The following is a 16304-nucleotide window of genomic DNA, read 5'->3' as shown; positions in this document are numbered from 1 at the left end:
GCGGAGAATGTGCGGGACTTCAAGTCCATACTCAAATACAGCATGCTTTGCAGCGCATGCGCTGCCCAGGCTCGGCCTAAAAAATAAAGAGAAGGCCTCCAAATCACCACCGCAGCCACCCCGCCATCAAAACTAGAACTTCAGACCTAACTGGCCAGTACTATGAAATCCACGCAGTACCAGCTGCCTTAACTTGAAAGGAAGGTGCTGAACTCCTCACCCATTCCCCTGCCCTCCTATCACATAGACGTTTCTGAGTGGCAGTGAAGAGACCTTCAGAACCACTCCTACATTGTCCCATTGGGCTGTCCCACATCGGGCCATTTACTTTAAGGGAGGTCTTCTAAATTCGCCCGTGTCCAATCAAATTAACGCCCAAAAAGTAAAAGATATTTTTGGCGGTAAACACACCACTGTGTGCTTACTGCTCCAATTTATGCCTCTATGGCAAGGAAACCTTCGCTCAGCCAACAAATGCGCAGGAGGCCAGGGAATAATTCCAATACCTCCACCTCCCTAAAAAAAAACTGATTCAGAAAACTTTGTCACTGACCAGCAATCATAATTTATTTCAAGCTGCTCTGTGTTTCTTCTCAGCTGTTTGCTTTTCCTCAAGGGTGGTAGGGAGACACCCCTCAACGCTGGACTCAGTTTAACTGGGAGCTGAGCTGCACCCGTAAAACTGCGGCTGTGGAGGAGCAGAGATGTAGGCAGAGAATAAGCTTGACCCCGCCCCACCCACCTCCCTCCAGCCTCAAGAATGCTTCTCCTGGCGCCTGTCCAATTCCCTCATGCCCACCCATCGCAATCCTAGATCCATTTGACCACTTGCTTTGAACAAATAAGGCAACTTGTAATAAGACCATAGGCAAGCAGAACTCGGCAGCGCAATACTTTAAAACAAAAAGTGAAACTATGCTATATGTTGGTTGGAAAACAAGGACATTCGGAAGGAAACCCTCATTCTTGTAGTCCCTAACCAGCCGGCATACCAACTGCCTTTTGGCGAGGCTCGCGCTATAGAAATAGCATATACATCCATGCCAACATTTTAGGACAGGATAGTGGGAGATTTAAAAAAGAGATCGGGAGAACGTATTTTGCCTATTGATTTCTATTTAAGTAGAGACCATTTCAGGCTCGAGACAACTAAAAGAAAGCCATGTTTTGCTTTAAAAATCGGGAGTCTCTTGCTGGCATCGGGTCTATTGGAATACATCCATGCATTTTCTCTGGTCTACACTGTACGAAGAGAATCGCTGATTGACTGGCTCGGCGACTAAAACTGTTCCAGGGAATGGCTTACTTCCTAGTTCCTAGTAATACTCGAGGTCATATATGAACTGACATTTTGTATTACGGAATTGACTTTAACCCCATCTGTTCATACAGTGCTCTTTGATGGTTATTCAACGTCACTTTACGTGCCACCGATACTTTTATCGATAATTATGATCCAATTTCACTGCCAGGGGGATACCGACAGCTTCCCAGCTGACAGGTGCAGGGTGGGATGGCGTCAGGGTGCGCATTCTCTGTCCCCGTCATGGAGGAAGCAACTCTACTTCCTAAATTAGGGTGGGGTGGATGAAACATTGACTTCCTATAAGCAAGGGGGTGCTAGAGAGTTTTGACAGAAAACGAACTGAGACATTCCTAGCCGTTGCGGGAAAGAATCGCGCTTTACTACCTCTCAGAATACAGGGATCTCCCTCCAGTTTCACTTTTGACCTGCAAAAGTCGACAGAACTCCGATGTAACGCCACTGCAGACTTATTTCCTTTCTCCTATGTAAAACAGGGGGCGTCACTCTTTTTTTTCATAGCCTTCTTGCAATACAAGGCCAAGTTCTTGTAAAAAAACAGCTTACCGATCAGTGCGTATATAACGAGGGTAGAAGGCTAAACAAAAGATCACAGACTTCAATATGCGCATCTATTCTAAAGATGCTACTGTCCAGGGCTTACTTTAAGGCTAAACAAAAGATCACAGACTTGAATATGCGCATCTATTCTAAAGATGCTACTGTCCAAGGCTTACCTTGAAGAACAAGCACCGCCACAGCCAATAGGTCTCGCCTACGCGGCAATCCGAGCCCGATTGGCATCGTCAAAGTCTTTTAGCCTTGTGTTGTTGCTCAATGTCGGTCTCCCGCTGTCAGTGACTGCCCTTAACTGAGTAGTGGCCAAACGGTGCAATTCATTTGATGGAGTTGGCCTGATCTACAAGCCGATCACTGTCCTCCTTGACCTTCTGGCGGCACCACTTAGGCACCAACCTATCATACCCGACTGGCACACACTAAGGCTCAGGGTTACTACAGTATAGGACAGATGCTTGCGTGAGGCAAGTTAGCGCAAGGAATAACGCCAATCAACTGAGCACAACGGTTATTGCACTGAAAGTTGACTCGAGCACAGCGCCAAATGCATGTCACATAGTGCCAATATAGGCAGCCTCACCCCACATGAAGAACATAGCATGCACAACAATGAAATAAACACACACGACATGTTTGTTGGAGAACATTTTGCTGAAGGTTTCTTTCATATAAGAAATATGCAAACGTGGTGGGTGAGGTTACGGGCAATCCAAGGGCAGGCAGCGATGACTCACCTAAACTGCCCTGCCCACCTGATGAGCCAACTGCACCGTGGCCAACCCAATCAGTGCTAACATTTTGTGGGGATTATCCCCCTTAAATACCGTGGACCACCAGTCCATCCCTTTACTCATGCCTTTTGTGGGGCAGAGCGTGTCCAGGCAAGCCCCCGGTTGCTCAGGCTTACAACCATCCGAAGGACTAGTGAGGCGCAGTCATTTTCCTCCAGGGTCCTGCTGTAAAGACTCCTGGGGTTGTTTGGCATATGCACCCCTATTGTGCCCATGAATAGGGTACCCCTATGTACCATTCAGCCTCCGGATCACCCTGTAACTCCGCCACAGCCCTGGATGTGGCTGCCGTCAGATCCAGGGCCACCCCACCAAGGCAGGCAACTTTCTTTACTTACAACCCGCTGTTACCAGAGCTTCGCCCAGGTCCAACAAGAACAAGTCCATGCCCACCTTAAGCAGGTGACCCTGTCCTCCTCCAGTACCCCATGGCGTTGGCATGTATCAGTCCATGTCTGATGCCAACATGGGCCTTTTGTTTGGGCGCTGCCTAAGCCCTTTATGTACCCCTCACCGCCCAGGCCCTGATTTCAGGATTCGCTGTTAAGCATAGTGGAGTTCACCGTCAAGGCCATCAGTATATTTGTTAACACGTTATTGTCTGTGGCCCACACAATACCCATATCTCTACCTGCTGACCTCCAATTGTATGGAAGTCCAGCGCTGGCAAGAAATATTACCCCATAGCTAATTTAAAACTACTGCTCACTTCGTAAGCACAGTTCCGGGTGAAATAAACCATGTGCCCTGTGTCCAATTGTGTGCAGGTACATTTGGGGATTGACTAAGCCCTAGTTTACCCCCCTACTTGGCGAGTTCCAAATTCGAGGGTTCAAACTAATGTCCGCGCCGCACCAGAAATTGAAATATGGACCCCCCGAGGTGGGTCATTGGGCGGGGATGGGATGGAGACTGATGAGCAATGTCACTCCCACCTTCCAGAGCTAGCACTTTAGGCAAAGCCCTCTTCTCCATAGGGGTCCTATGACATGTATTGAATTCGAGCATGTCCTTATGAGTACACCAGGTGAGCCTCCTCACCTAAACCTAGACCAAGGGCGGTCTAACCACAGGGGGTGAGGCCTGAGGACCTCTAAGGGTACTCCTATTCTTCTGCTACATTCAAGACCTTAATACCTGCAACCCATCAGTCTGACTTCGCTCTTCCGGTGCTGGTGCTTTTGCTGAGGGTATACCAGAGAGGCAAAGAGGTTTGCCAATGCTTGTGGATTTGAGGACATGGAGTAAACATATGAGCAAAATTACCTGCTCCTTCTTACATATGATTGCAATGTGTTCAGTAACTGACAGCATTTGTGCTCCAAACCCTTGTTTGCCCAAACTGTTGGAGTAACAGCACACTGTTGGAATGACAAACTGGCGCAACTCCCCCTCCCCCTGCTGATGGGCTGCGGGAGTTTATCTAAAATGCAGGAACCTGTCACCTTCACTCATCTGTTACAGTATTCTGCTTCACTGCAAATAATCAGAGCCTGCAAGCCCGTCACCGCCTGACTGCAATCTTTAGATGCTGAGTAGCCATGCTGGTGTCCCCACCCTCGCGTGAGTAGCCTAGAGCCATGCTTCTGCTGATCTATACCAGAATGCAGACAAGTGAATGGAAAAGCTACTGGGATGGTGAGAATTATACTTGGAGATCGCCTGCCCGTTCATAAATTATGGGAATGCTGAATGTCCAATAAATTGTAGCCTTTGTGCTGTCACCCAGTATTTCCCAAAACTTTGGAACCCCACCACACTTTTTAGACTGTCAAACTTACGCAACCCGCTGAGTTGCAGTGCAGTCTCGGCCGGCATGACTCGCATGTGGAGCAGGGAGGGCAGGGGGTCACGCGGGGGGGGGGGTTTAATAAAAAAATAATTTAAAAGTTAACTTAACTTCGCCGGCTGGTCCCGCATCGTCTCTGCTTCTCTCCTGAGCAGAAAGCAGGCAGCCTCCCTCCCCTCCCCTAGGCCAATCACAATGCTGCAATGGCAGCGTTGTGATTGGCCGAGACGCCAACCAGCCAGGCATCTATGGGGAGGTAATTTCCTCCATGAAGGCTGCATTGGAGTCTACATGGAGAAAGGGCAGGGTGCACATGACTGGTTTGACCAAACAGTCAGTGCCCTCAGCAGAGGGCAAGCCACTCCTCCCCTGCCCTAGACCAGACCTGCCCACCCCCAACCAAACCCTTTTCCTTTCTCGCAGTGCGAGAAGCAGAAACATAAAAAGGTTTTTATAATACCATTTTATGTTTCTGCTTCTTGCACTGCGAGAAGCAGTGGGGCGGCGCTCCTCCGCCCACATGGAGGTGCCGCCCCTGCTGCCATGGTGATAATGCGGGCTCCTTTGGCTTATCTACCATTTCTGTTGAAATGACAAGTATGTTTGCACGGACCGTTTCTTGGTAAAAATTTGACTAACAGATTAATAATGTGTCATATCCGGTTTCAGTGACTGTTTGTCATATGTGCACCAATCCCAGGGTATGGGCGAATGTAACACTTAAGCATTGCGAATCCCAACCCAGAGCTATTGGGTTGGTGAGAGCAGGTGGAGAACCATATTTAGAAATTACTTGCCCTTTCTTAACTTGTAGGAATGCTGAATGTTTTCTAATAACAGTGGCCTTGTTGTTCTAACCCAGTGTTTCCATAGAACTTTGGAACCCCAGCATACTTAGGATGACAAGCTTAAGCAACCTGGCTAGCTGCAGTGGCGGTGAGCGGGCAACTTGTAACACACACTCGTTTAGCACATTTTCTGTAGAACTGAAAATTGCATTTGCATCAACCGTTTTATTGCTAAACTATGGCAAACATTTAATAATGTGTCCATGTGGTTTCATGAATGTTTATTGCTAAACTATGGCAAACAGTTTTTAATGTCTCCATTCGGTTTTATGAATGTTTGTCTTATGTGCATCTGCCAGTAAGTAAGTACTTTGATTTGTTTGGCTGTAACACGCTCGGTTACAGAGAGCACCTCTTCTGTCACAATAACAGCTACATTTTCACAGACAGTTTTATTGGCAAACTATGGCGAACAATTAATACTGTGTCAAGTCCAGATTCAGTGAATGTTTGTCTATAGTGCGTCTGCCAGTGAGTACAGAGAATTGTTTTGACTGTGTTAAAATAGTTGCTTCTGTCACACTCCAGAGCTACAAGAGATGTGCATAACCTTGCCTATTCAGTCGGGGGACAGGGCCTCGTGTTCGCCCTCAATGGTGAGATCTGGACTGTTAGTCTATGCGCCACTGAAGGCCTCGGCAAGAAATATTGTAATGAATTATACAAAACATTGTACTCAGCATCAGACTGTCCATCTTGTGCTGACGGAGCCATCCCCTGTCACATGCCCTTTGAAATCACCATCTAGCCTCCCTGCAGTAGTGGAATTTGCCTAAGAACCTGGTGGGTAAACCCGTGGGCATGTTGGCACTGAATAGCAGATGTTTATTGATACCCAACTCAATGATACTCATTGTAACAACCTCAGAGGAAGACAGGCTGAGAGAACCCAACGGGGTTTGAACCGAGACCAAGTGTTCCCAGCATTTTATACACTGTAGAGACTCCTGTTCGTATAAGGTCTGTGCCAATGCAATGCCAATGCCTACCCAACGGCCTGTTCTACCTTGGTGACTGCCCCACTATGATGTGTGCCGGCTCATCTTCAGATGAGCTAGAATTGTGTGACAATAAGCAAAGGGGGTCCTTCTGTAATTGCCATGTGTCACTCCTTTCATACAGGAATGTAGCGGGTGCATATTGACTCTGGTGCTTTGCCCCCAATCTTCCCAGGCTGCTTAACGACTAAGAATGTGAGCAGCTGCTGACAGTAATGGGCGAATCAAAGGGTTGCAACTTGGTATTCTACGCTGCCACCTTAATGTGCCTCATAGTATATAATAGGGTTTTATTTCTTTACCCCGAAACGGTGTCATACTCTGCTTTGAGCACAAATATAGTTAAGCACACATTTTTTCACCTGGACAAACCTCTAAACGTCTTTAATGTGGGTCAGCTGATCAAAACGGCACAGGCAGTATGCACAATTAGAATGGCTCCACTCGGCCAGAAAGACACATCAGACCTGCAGGCGTCTTTGAGGTCTGCTGACCAGCCCCAAGCATTTGCCACATACCAGACAACCCACCCTCGTTGAATAAAGGTAACTCCTAGCTCGACAAAAACCACGACGTGAGGGGATCCCTCTGGTCATCTGTATGCTTATATTCCTTTAAGCCATATTCTCAGCTGAGGATGGGAACTAATGGACCCTGGCCATCTGTATCCCTATATTCCTTTGAGCCATAATGCTACAGAGGCGAATGCAACCCTGAAATGCATCCTGCTTCTGACGTGCAAAGCTGTCTCCTCCAGAAGTGACTGCCTCAGAAGGCCAAAACCCTGGCCTGAAGTACAGCCCTAATGCCGTGCCGCTCACATTATTGCCCCATAAATCACTGGACCAGTACAGTACCAACGCCCAGGGGCATAGATCTCAGTCTTAAAAGTTTTAAACACAATCTGTTAAATAACTAAATATGGTTGTTTGGGACAGGGGAGTTCCGTGTCCACCCGGCCCATAGCGAAAATATTTGGGGGCAGATCTATGTTGGAGTCGCGCCACTTTTACGCCGCCGTTGCATCACTTTTGTGACGCAGCGGCGGCGTAAACCCTGCGCCACGTTGCGCCCTATTTACATCGTGACGCATCTATGGAGATGCGTCACGGTGTAAAGCCCTGCGCCACGTGAAACCTGCGTCAGGTTTCATGTGGGCGTTTCCACGCAGGGAGGGCGTTCCGTCGCAGGAACGCCCCTGAAAAGTGACTCAGTGAAATCTATAAGATTTCACTGAGTCACTTTCCCAACGCTGATGCGTCAAAACCCTGCGCCTGCTTTAAGCAGGCGTAAGGCTTGACGCACCATGTTAGGTATGGGGTAGGTTGAAACAGCGTTGAAGTTGCGTCGCGCTTGCGACACAACTTCAGCACTGAACCAACCTTACGCCGGCAGATACGTCACGTATCTGCTTGTCCTTACGCCACGATGCACCGCATTGTAAATGCGGCGCATCTGCGGTGGCGCAAGGGCAAACTTGCGTGACGCATCTTCCCTGGCGCATCCATGCTGATTTACAGGGATGCACCAGGGAACATAAATCTGCCCCTATGTACCTACGGCCCCAGGCGCAGAAAAGAAAAACCCAACACTCCCTCTTCTAGCTGTAGCGCTGGTACAAAGACCCCTTCTGTTGATGGTACCACAAGGATGGGAACACAATTTGTGTCATCGCACACCATTTAAAAGGCATCACACTGGCAGCAGTGTGTGGTAAGGATGACCTTGCTACCTCTGGTGGGGGTATAAAGCCTCTCCTTCGAGAGGCCCCTAATGCCAATGCCGGATCCCTAACACCTGGGCTTCAGCTCTCACCCCAGAACGCTCTAATTGATTGTGGGAGGAGACCTATTAAATTGCAAACATTAATATTCTGGGAAGGTGGGGCAAACCAACCAAGCAGTGTGCGAAGGACCTTCCCGCACATTGCTGCCGAAGAGGCACTTAACCCTTCCTGTAACAGTGTAGGCATACCAGAGACACCAGATGCCGTGGCGCTGTGTCTGGCGCTCAAACCCACACAAAGTCAGCTCACACTGCTGATCCCTTTGCCTCGTAGCAACGCTCCTCTCCACCTGCTTCACTGCTGATGATCCAGCACAGAACGTCAAATTCCCCCTTCGGCACAGACCAACTACCTCGTCATTCAATTTACTCACATACATTCATTGGTGGGGCCCATAACACCAATATACTTACACACGGTTGATCTGTTTTCTGAGGGAAAATACATTTCCCAACGCTGACATGAGAGTAATACCTTTACCTTACCCTTAAACACATTGCCCTCAGACTTCTGAGATATCCCTCTCATAAGGAGATGGATCATTTAGTTGTTATACTTGGTTTTAATGAATAATGCTCGTCTATCTATACATTACTTCCTTACCACATTTCCTTTATTCAAATAAGTGACACAACACATTTGTCAATTAATCAAATACTCTTTATCTAAATTATTTTGCAAGAAAATTAGATATCATCATCATCAGCATTTCAGAGTATTATATTTACCTATTCTTGCTAAAGTCGTCCTCTCAGTCAATCAGTCAAAGAAGAATTTTATTCAAAGTTTAGGCCGCAATTCAGTCTCTCATAGATTCAGGATAACAGCTGTCCAGCAATGTCACCGTCCTCTCCGTCAGCATAACGTCAGGAAATCAAGTTCGTCAAAGAAGAGCGAGCCGGTCGTAGCTTCGAGATAGAGCGAGCAATCGAGCGTGCAAACCTACCCTAATTTCCCTACCTACTTTTATAATGGAAATACTAACAAAATTGTTGCAAGATTGGGTTTAGAGAGTTCTAATTGGTCAATTTCAACTGGCGATGAGCGGTTCTCAGGGTGTCGAAGCTGAAGTCATCAAACTTGCTTGTTCCGGCATTTAAATTGGGCATTGTCTCTTAGTCTTGGACGGGTTCCCGGAATGACCTAGGAGGGTACATGTTCACCCTGGGTCAGGTCCAGGCCACTGTTGCTGACGGTGACGCATGCGCACTCCACCCAGAACCTCATGTTGTCAAGGCAGTCACGTTTACCGTCCCGTTCAGCCATCTTGTATAGGCCGCAATGGTCAACTTAAGCAAAAGAAACACAAAAACGTAACTAAAAGATGGGAATGACTAATAAAATGTTATCCCCTTACTAATACCCATATGTGTGTGTATTTATCTAGCAGAAGCAACGCTCAGAGCGATTTATACTCACTGAATAAAGCACAAGTCACAAATACATCACTTAAAGCAACATATAACATTCTAATTTTCTACTATTAATATGCGTACACAAGTTAATTCACAATTAATATAGCCATGCAAAATGCAATTCCCACGTATATTTCTCTTGTTAATATAGTTGGTGAGTTAACACTTCAAACTGTGAGATGGATTAAGCCACGCCCTATTTACAACACTAAGTTAGCATAAACGAGATCATTGTTAGCAAGCAAGCTTGTCGTTTCTGCTGCGCTGCACACAACACTGTTGTTATGTGTTATTCATTTTAGAAATGCTGACTCGACTTTGCCTTACAGGATAACAAACTGTTGTTTCACATTCTTAACCGTGAAATGTGCCCTTGGTCTGTACATCATGCAAAGAACGCGTCTGGGTCACTGGAAGGTAAGGAGTGTTGTGTTTAGATTGATCTTACCACTTGTTAGACATTTCATGCATACAGCTGCCAATATCTGAAGGACAAGCGTCTTTAATATTGCAGAACAGTTTGGTTTTACATTCATTCGAACAGAAGAGCTGATGCATGCGAGAGCTGATCCTTTGATGTGATTCTACTAAGCTGATCTATACGGTATGGGGTCCCCCCTATTAGCCTAAGAGACCTTCTAATAGTCTAATAATAATGTATTAGATTCTAGTGAAAGGAGTGTGGCTGTACACCACCGTCATTATTAGTATGATTGCTCCTTTCATTTTATATGGTATTGTAATAATGCTTATGGTTCTGATCTGTACTGTTAGTCTGCTAGTGTTAGCCAAAGTACTGCATCTTAGGACGCGAGGTTTATAAAATAAACTCTTTAAACTTTACCGTGTCTGTATTATTATGTTGTGGACTAACGAATAGCTACGAACAGGTATTTTGGATTCCCACCACTCCTGAGAAATATCTAAGTCGCTTGTTCTGGTTTGTCTATACATTGGGACCACCTAGCTAGATCTAGGTTAACAAATGGGATACTAAGCTAGTCGGATAAGGGGTTTTGGGTTCTGAGGGGAGTTTTCTGGTACACCACAATTCTCTGAGGTCCTGGTCTCCTGCGCATAGTTCTGTGCAAAAGCAGAATCCCTGCAACATGGTGCCCAGCGTATCAAGACGCTTTATGCCTTGATACAACCAACTTTTACCAGATCTTGCTGGCTGCCAGAGCACTCATTAGCATTGTATACTTTGCAAACTGATCTTCTTACAGCTAAATATCTAAAAACTCGTTACAACCACACCAACCTGGTCATTAGAATTGTTCCAGGCGTGGAAGGTTTCACGTACTTAACGTTCAATGAGGGCGACACAGTCCCCATTGCTTACAAATCTCATCTGTACACTTCGGCTGAGCTGCGATTTTCCACTGTTGAAAAAGTCTTGACAGCAGTTCAGATGGCGATCCTGAAAGAACGAGCGCTATCACAGGGAAAGCGCATCCTGGTGGTAACACCGTTTCCTGCTCTCGAAGCAGTAACTAAAGCTAGTGTACCAAATTCTAAGGCTTTGCATCCAAGGTGGATACAATGGGCGACCTCCTTAGCCTCGCCTGACGTCGAATACATCTTTGACGCGGCGTTGCAGACTCAAGAGAGTTTGGAGTATGAATTCGTTCATCCGGCTCCTCTGTCATTGCGCCCCATCGAGGAATACCATTGTGTCATATACACTGACGGGTCGGCGCAACACGCAACTGGATCAAGGCACGCTTATTCAGCGGCTTGCGCAATTGTAGTCGGTACTTTCGTAAATGGAGAGTTCTAATCTGATGCAGTGCATACACAGTCATTGGGTGATTGTACCGCGCAGTTGGCGGAGCTTCGTGCTCTAGTGCTTGCACTTGAGTTTGCTGATCACAGAGTCACTACTCTTATAGTGAGTGACTCTTACTATTGTGTTCAATCTTACAACGACAATTTGCTTTTTTGGATTATGAATGGTTTTCGTGACTCCAAAGGTGGCACTGTGAAGCATAAAACACTTTGGGCTCGAGTGGCAGAACTTAAACGGAGTCTGCCACTTGTGAATGTAATTCACACTCTTGGTCACCAACGAGTTGAGGTCCATGCTGTCGGTAACAGTTTGGCTGACGAGGCAGCTAAAACAGCAGTGGCGACATATTTAGTAGCAGCAGTTACAAGATCAAAATCTAAGATAGATGCTGACATCTTGGCAGCTATTGCTGCAGTGGCGTAACGAAACTTGAGGGGGCCCCCCTGCAAAGTACATGGAGGGGGCCCCCCATTCTCCTCGCCAGTCAAGAGCCCTCAGGCCAGCGACCCGCCATACTGCAGGGGCTCACCCCAGCCATAAAAAAAGGATTCTGGTTCCTCTATTGGTCACATCCGCCCTCTCATCGAGCGATTTACATACATCAGTAAATGCTGCTGCGCCCTCCAGCAAAGTTACATAACACTGCCTCCAGCCGGCCCAGCAAACACATCCTCCTACTTGATGAGCCACCTTCAAGCGAAGCCCGCTCAGTTAACCACCTCCAAACTCAGATCACTTCCGTCGTGCCTGCTACTAACGCATCCATTACACTCTACTCTCACCCCTATGAAACCCGCAATTATGCTTTTCTGCCCGCCTTTAAAACCACCCCTCGGATGTCACTGCAAACCTGTGACCGCCGCCTACTGCTCCCCTGTCCATCACCCACAGAAAGACTGATGACCGGTCACCATCTAACCACTGCCTATCAGTAAAGACAGAGCCTTTCAGCTGCTGGCCTCCCCAATGCCACTGTGGTAAATAAAATATACCGGACTGAATTTCATACGGGATCTTAAATAAAGTAAAATAGCTCAAAATAACAAGAGGCAGAATCCGTGGTATAAGAGGTTTTCTAAATGGGCTTTATTCCATTCAAAATGGCCGACTCGAGTCGCGGCCTTCAGGTTCCGTCACCACGAGGGTTCAGGAAGTGAAGTACAATAATTCATTGACAGACATGTATTTTTATAATAAGTGCATTACAATGAAACGAATGTAAAAGGCGTAACATTTGATAAGAAAAATGACGTGACAGTGACATAATCGAAACTAGGCGTAACAAGGAATAAAAGAAACATGATTGGTTTGCATTATCAGACATAGGTGGATCTATAAGATAATACTTGGCATAGATGCGCGCGCAGCAGCATGACGTGTAATTGACGTGCAACTAGGGGGTGAAGGGGACTTGACATTTAGCTCTACATGTGGAGACGAGAAGTCTGGGGGGTCAAGTCAACCTAATCCCAAATCATATCTACCATCCTATGTTTGGAGAACTATGTTATCCACAAGGAAGGACTCTCGGACAGAATCTATTCTATACTAACTGTGTGTGCGTGTACAAGCGTCTAAGTGTCTATATGAGATGCGAGGGACAGAAAACTTTCCATGGCAGCAGGGCTATGAATCACTTGCAGGAGGACGGAAAGGCTGAGTCCTTGCTTGTGAGCTAAAGGAAATGTTTACCTAAATCACTTGACAGGAATGCATCGGCTGAAGAGCAAAATAGATAATTCGAAGGTGAAATACAGCTTCTTGGCAGGCATGCGAAAACTGGCCGAGGCAGGCACCGTTAGCTGCACAGGGAGTAGGACAAAGTTCATGGATACAGATGCGAGCTCAAGCTGAAGCTGTCAAAGACAGAGAGCAGGGAAAGGCTTTGAGGACAGAATCGGGCCTACTTGCCTGAACTGTAAAAATGGAGTAACTTAGCCATATAAAGTCGGTGGCCTTTCATACCTAGGGATCGAATATCCAGCCCATTGATGGCGGATCTGACAGAGAACATGTCGACGGAAGACACACATATGTTTGCGTCTTAGAAACTGGAACTGGAGGGAACATACATGTACTTGTAACATGCATATAGAACCGTTGGGGTCCAAGATAGGGGACATAACTGATCAGGAAAATCCACATTTCCACATTCCCTCCTTGTCCCCTTCTTGCCCTTCAAGAGACATCAATCTTCATTATTCCATCGATTTGTTCATGGAGCATCATTTCTTCTTCCTTCTTCTTCCGGTATTTTGAACGAGAACTGTGATATGGAATGCACGATGTGGCACACAGACCACAAATCGCTGGTCCACATTGCAGGCATAGACAACAACTGAAGAGCATAAGAAGGCCAATACCTAGGAAGGATAGAACTCTCCATCCCCAGGCTGATATCACACTCCAAAACCACCCGGACCACGTCCAAGTGCCTGGATTCTCGTGTATCTGGCTTACAATCTTATGAAGGCGTGTTATAGCTTTATATACAGATGGCGAATTTTCTGGTATGAATATGCAGCAGCTGGATCCGATGACCCTGCAAGCTCCGCCCCTATCGGCCAGGATGACGTCAAGGACAAGACGATTCTGGAGAACAACAATTCTCATCACTGATTGTTCCTCTGTCAGATTGCCTAGGGCGGCTATAGTCTCGTTTACTACAGCTTCAAGAGTCTTGGTGAGTCTGCGTATCAGCTTACTATTTGATATAGTACCTATATAGGGAAAGATACCTTTATTGAAATCTACATATTTGTCCCATGCTGTCTCAGTATAATCGACAACTGGGAGATCTCTTCGCTCTCTATTGTGTACTAAATGAACATTTTGATAATAATCAGGGGGAGCTAGGAAAACAGGTGGCAAAAGGAATGCTATGTAACAGGTACCATCCCAATCTAGAGGCAGACGCATATATGCCGTCTGGCCACATATGAAGTAAGAATGGCGAGAAGCTCTAAATGAAGATTTACCTTGATCACTATATTCTACTATAGTAACGCATTGGCTATGGCCCATATGTATGGAACCAACTTTTCTCACACATAATTCACCCTTAACTGGAAATACTGACATAGTGGGCAGAATTAGTTCAACTTCGGATTTGACATTCAAAATCATAAGATTAGGCGTAAAATTACCTAATTTATACACTTCATTTTCTAAATCAGTTCCTGTTCTACTGGGGTGACCCTCCTTATTAGGGTGACAGACTTTGAATAAAACTAGATTCAGATTTCCCCATATCCAATGTTGTTGATAAACTGCTGTGTCTGGGTCTATGGAATTTAATAAACTAAACCATGCTCCACAGGAGCCATTGTGTGTGAACGGATGTGGAAAGAAAGGCAGAACTCCTTTGTTATTCTGATAGGGAGGAAGTCGGCCACACACCCAACAATTGGTGGCATTACTAGTCTGATGGAAATGATGTAACATACTAATGAATGTGTTATTACGCAGCGCAAGTCTATAGGACAACTCATGTGGGGGTAGGTCACTAAAAGAATGTTCATCAGTTATATTGAAAGCACGTTTAGAAACAGGATAATACATATGCAACAATATACTTGCAGTAACTATTAAAAAACTCAAGAAAAACAAAATTAATAAAGTCACAATACAGTGGCTACGCAGTGATTTACAATAAGCATGTCGTTTCATTATGATTCTGGACTCTACATGATTCAGACCTAAGGGATACATGTCGGGACAGATTCAACCGCTTCACCTTGGAGAGGACTTAAACAATCAAATCGTCCGACAGTTTAGATCTGGACCTGAGTTTCTGTTTATAGAGTTCGGTGCTACTGGCCTCAGCCAAAGGTAGCTTTGAGTCAATGGGGGAAGACACACGGGAAGTACTGTCTGTGTCAGGAGGAAGTCCATTAAATTTTTTTATATGGGTGGAATGCACCCATCCTTTTCTTCCTTCGATCTTCACAGCTGTTCTGGTCGTCAGCAGGACCAACTTAGGAAGCCTCCACCTTGGCTCCAGTTGGGTTTTCCGATCAAAATTCCTGACGAGAACATAATCACCGGGAATTACATCATGAGGTTTCACCTCGGTGTTGTCGGGAAAAGCTGCGACTACCTGTGAACGACAAGATTGTAGTGCAGACATCAAGGAAGCCAGGTAATCTGTCAGCATATTACAGTCAACATCAGTTATTTTACGGGGTATAGGCGTCCCCCACATATTCGGTGGTCTACCAAAGATCACTTCATAAGGGGATAGCCCTGTTCGAGAGTGTGCTACCATCCTCATGTAAAATAGCGCAACTGGTAGGGCTACTATCCAGTCCACACCCTTTTCCTGACATATTTTAGACAATCTGATTTTTAAAAGTTGATTATGTCGTTCCACGAGACCTGCTGCCTCGGGGTGTCGGACACAGTGGAATTTCCACTGATATCCCAACAAGAGTGAGACATGTTTCATTAATTCGGATGAGAAAGGCTGACCGTTATCTGAATATACAACACGTGGTAAACCGTACCGTGGGAAGAATTCTCGAACTAGCTGCTTGGCAGTAGTCGAGGCAGTGTAATCTGATACGGGATACGCCTCTGTCCAACGGGAGAGAGCGCAGACAACTACGAGAACATATTTGAATCCTCGACAACGTTCCATCTGAATATAATCCATCTGGAGGACTTCAAAAGGATGGTCAGGAGGCTGAAATCCACCCTGCTCTACGGGAACACTCTTTCCTGGGTTAAACTGACAACATATCATACAGGTACGAACTTTTTGTTTAGCTGCTGCTCGTAAATGTTTATTGAACCAAATGTGCTGAATGCTGTCTAGCATAGCCTTCTCTCCTAAATGTGCTGGACTGTGAACTGTAGCTATAATGGCTTGAACCATGGAATCAGGGAGAAACCATACAGATTTCTCCTTCGTCATCCATCCTTGATCTGTCTGGATCCCTCCTAGTTCAGTCCACTTCTTTATTTCTTCTGCTGTGGCATGTGTCTGTATGTCAATTACGTCAAGT

General features: G+C 46.0%; 1 protein-coding gene across 2 annotated transcripts in view; it reads right to left on the bottom strand.

Annotated features, from left to right (window-relative positions):
* LOC146868382 (F-box only protein 6-like) overlaps nt 1–1832 on the bottom strand; it is a 116598-nt gene extending 114766 nt beyond the window's left edge. The window contains exon 1 of one of the 2 annotated variants that reach the window (XM_085609883.1): nt 1691–1832. The gene's annotated coding sequence lies outside the window, so the exon portion shown is untranslated. The remainder of the gene's footprint in view (nt 1–1690) is intronic. The other variant, XM_085609885.1, reaches the window with a different exon arrangement.
* Nucleotides 1833–16304: the final 14472 nt, after the last annotated feature.

Source organism: Triturus cristatus, chromosome 1_2, assembly GCF_964204655.1.
Source record: "Triturus cristatus chromosome 1_2, aTriCri1.1, whole genome shotgun sequence".
Lineage (NCBI taxonomy): Eukaryota > Metazoa > Chordata > Amphibia > Caudata > Salamandridae > Triturus > Triturus cristatus.
The sequence above is the reverse complement of the archived record's forward strand: the minus strand, read 5'-3'. Positions and strand labels throughout refer to the sequence as shown.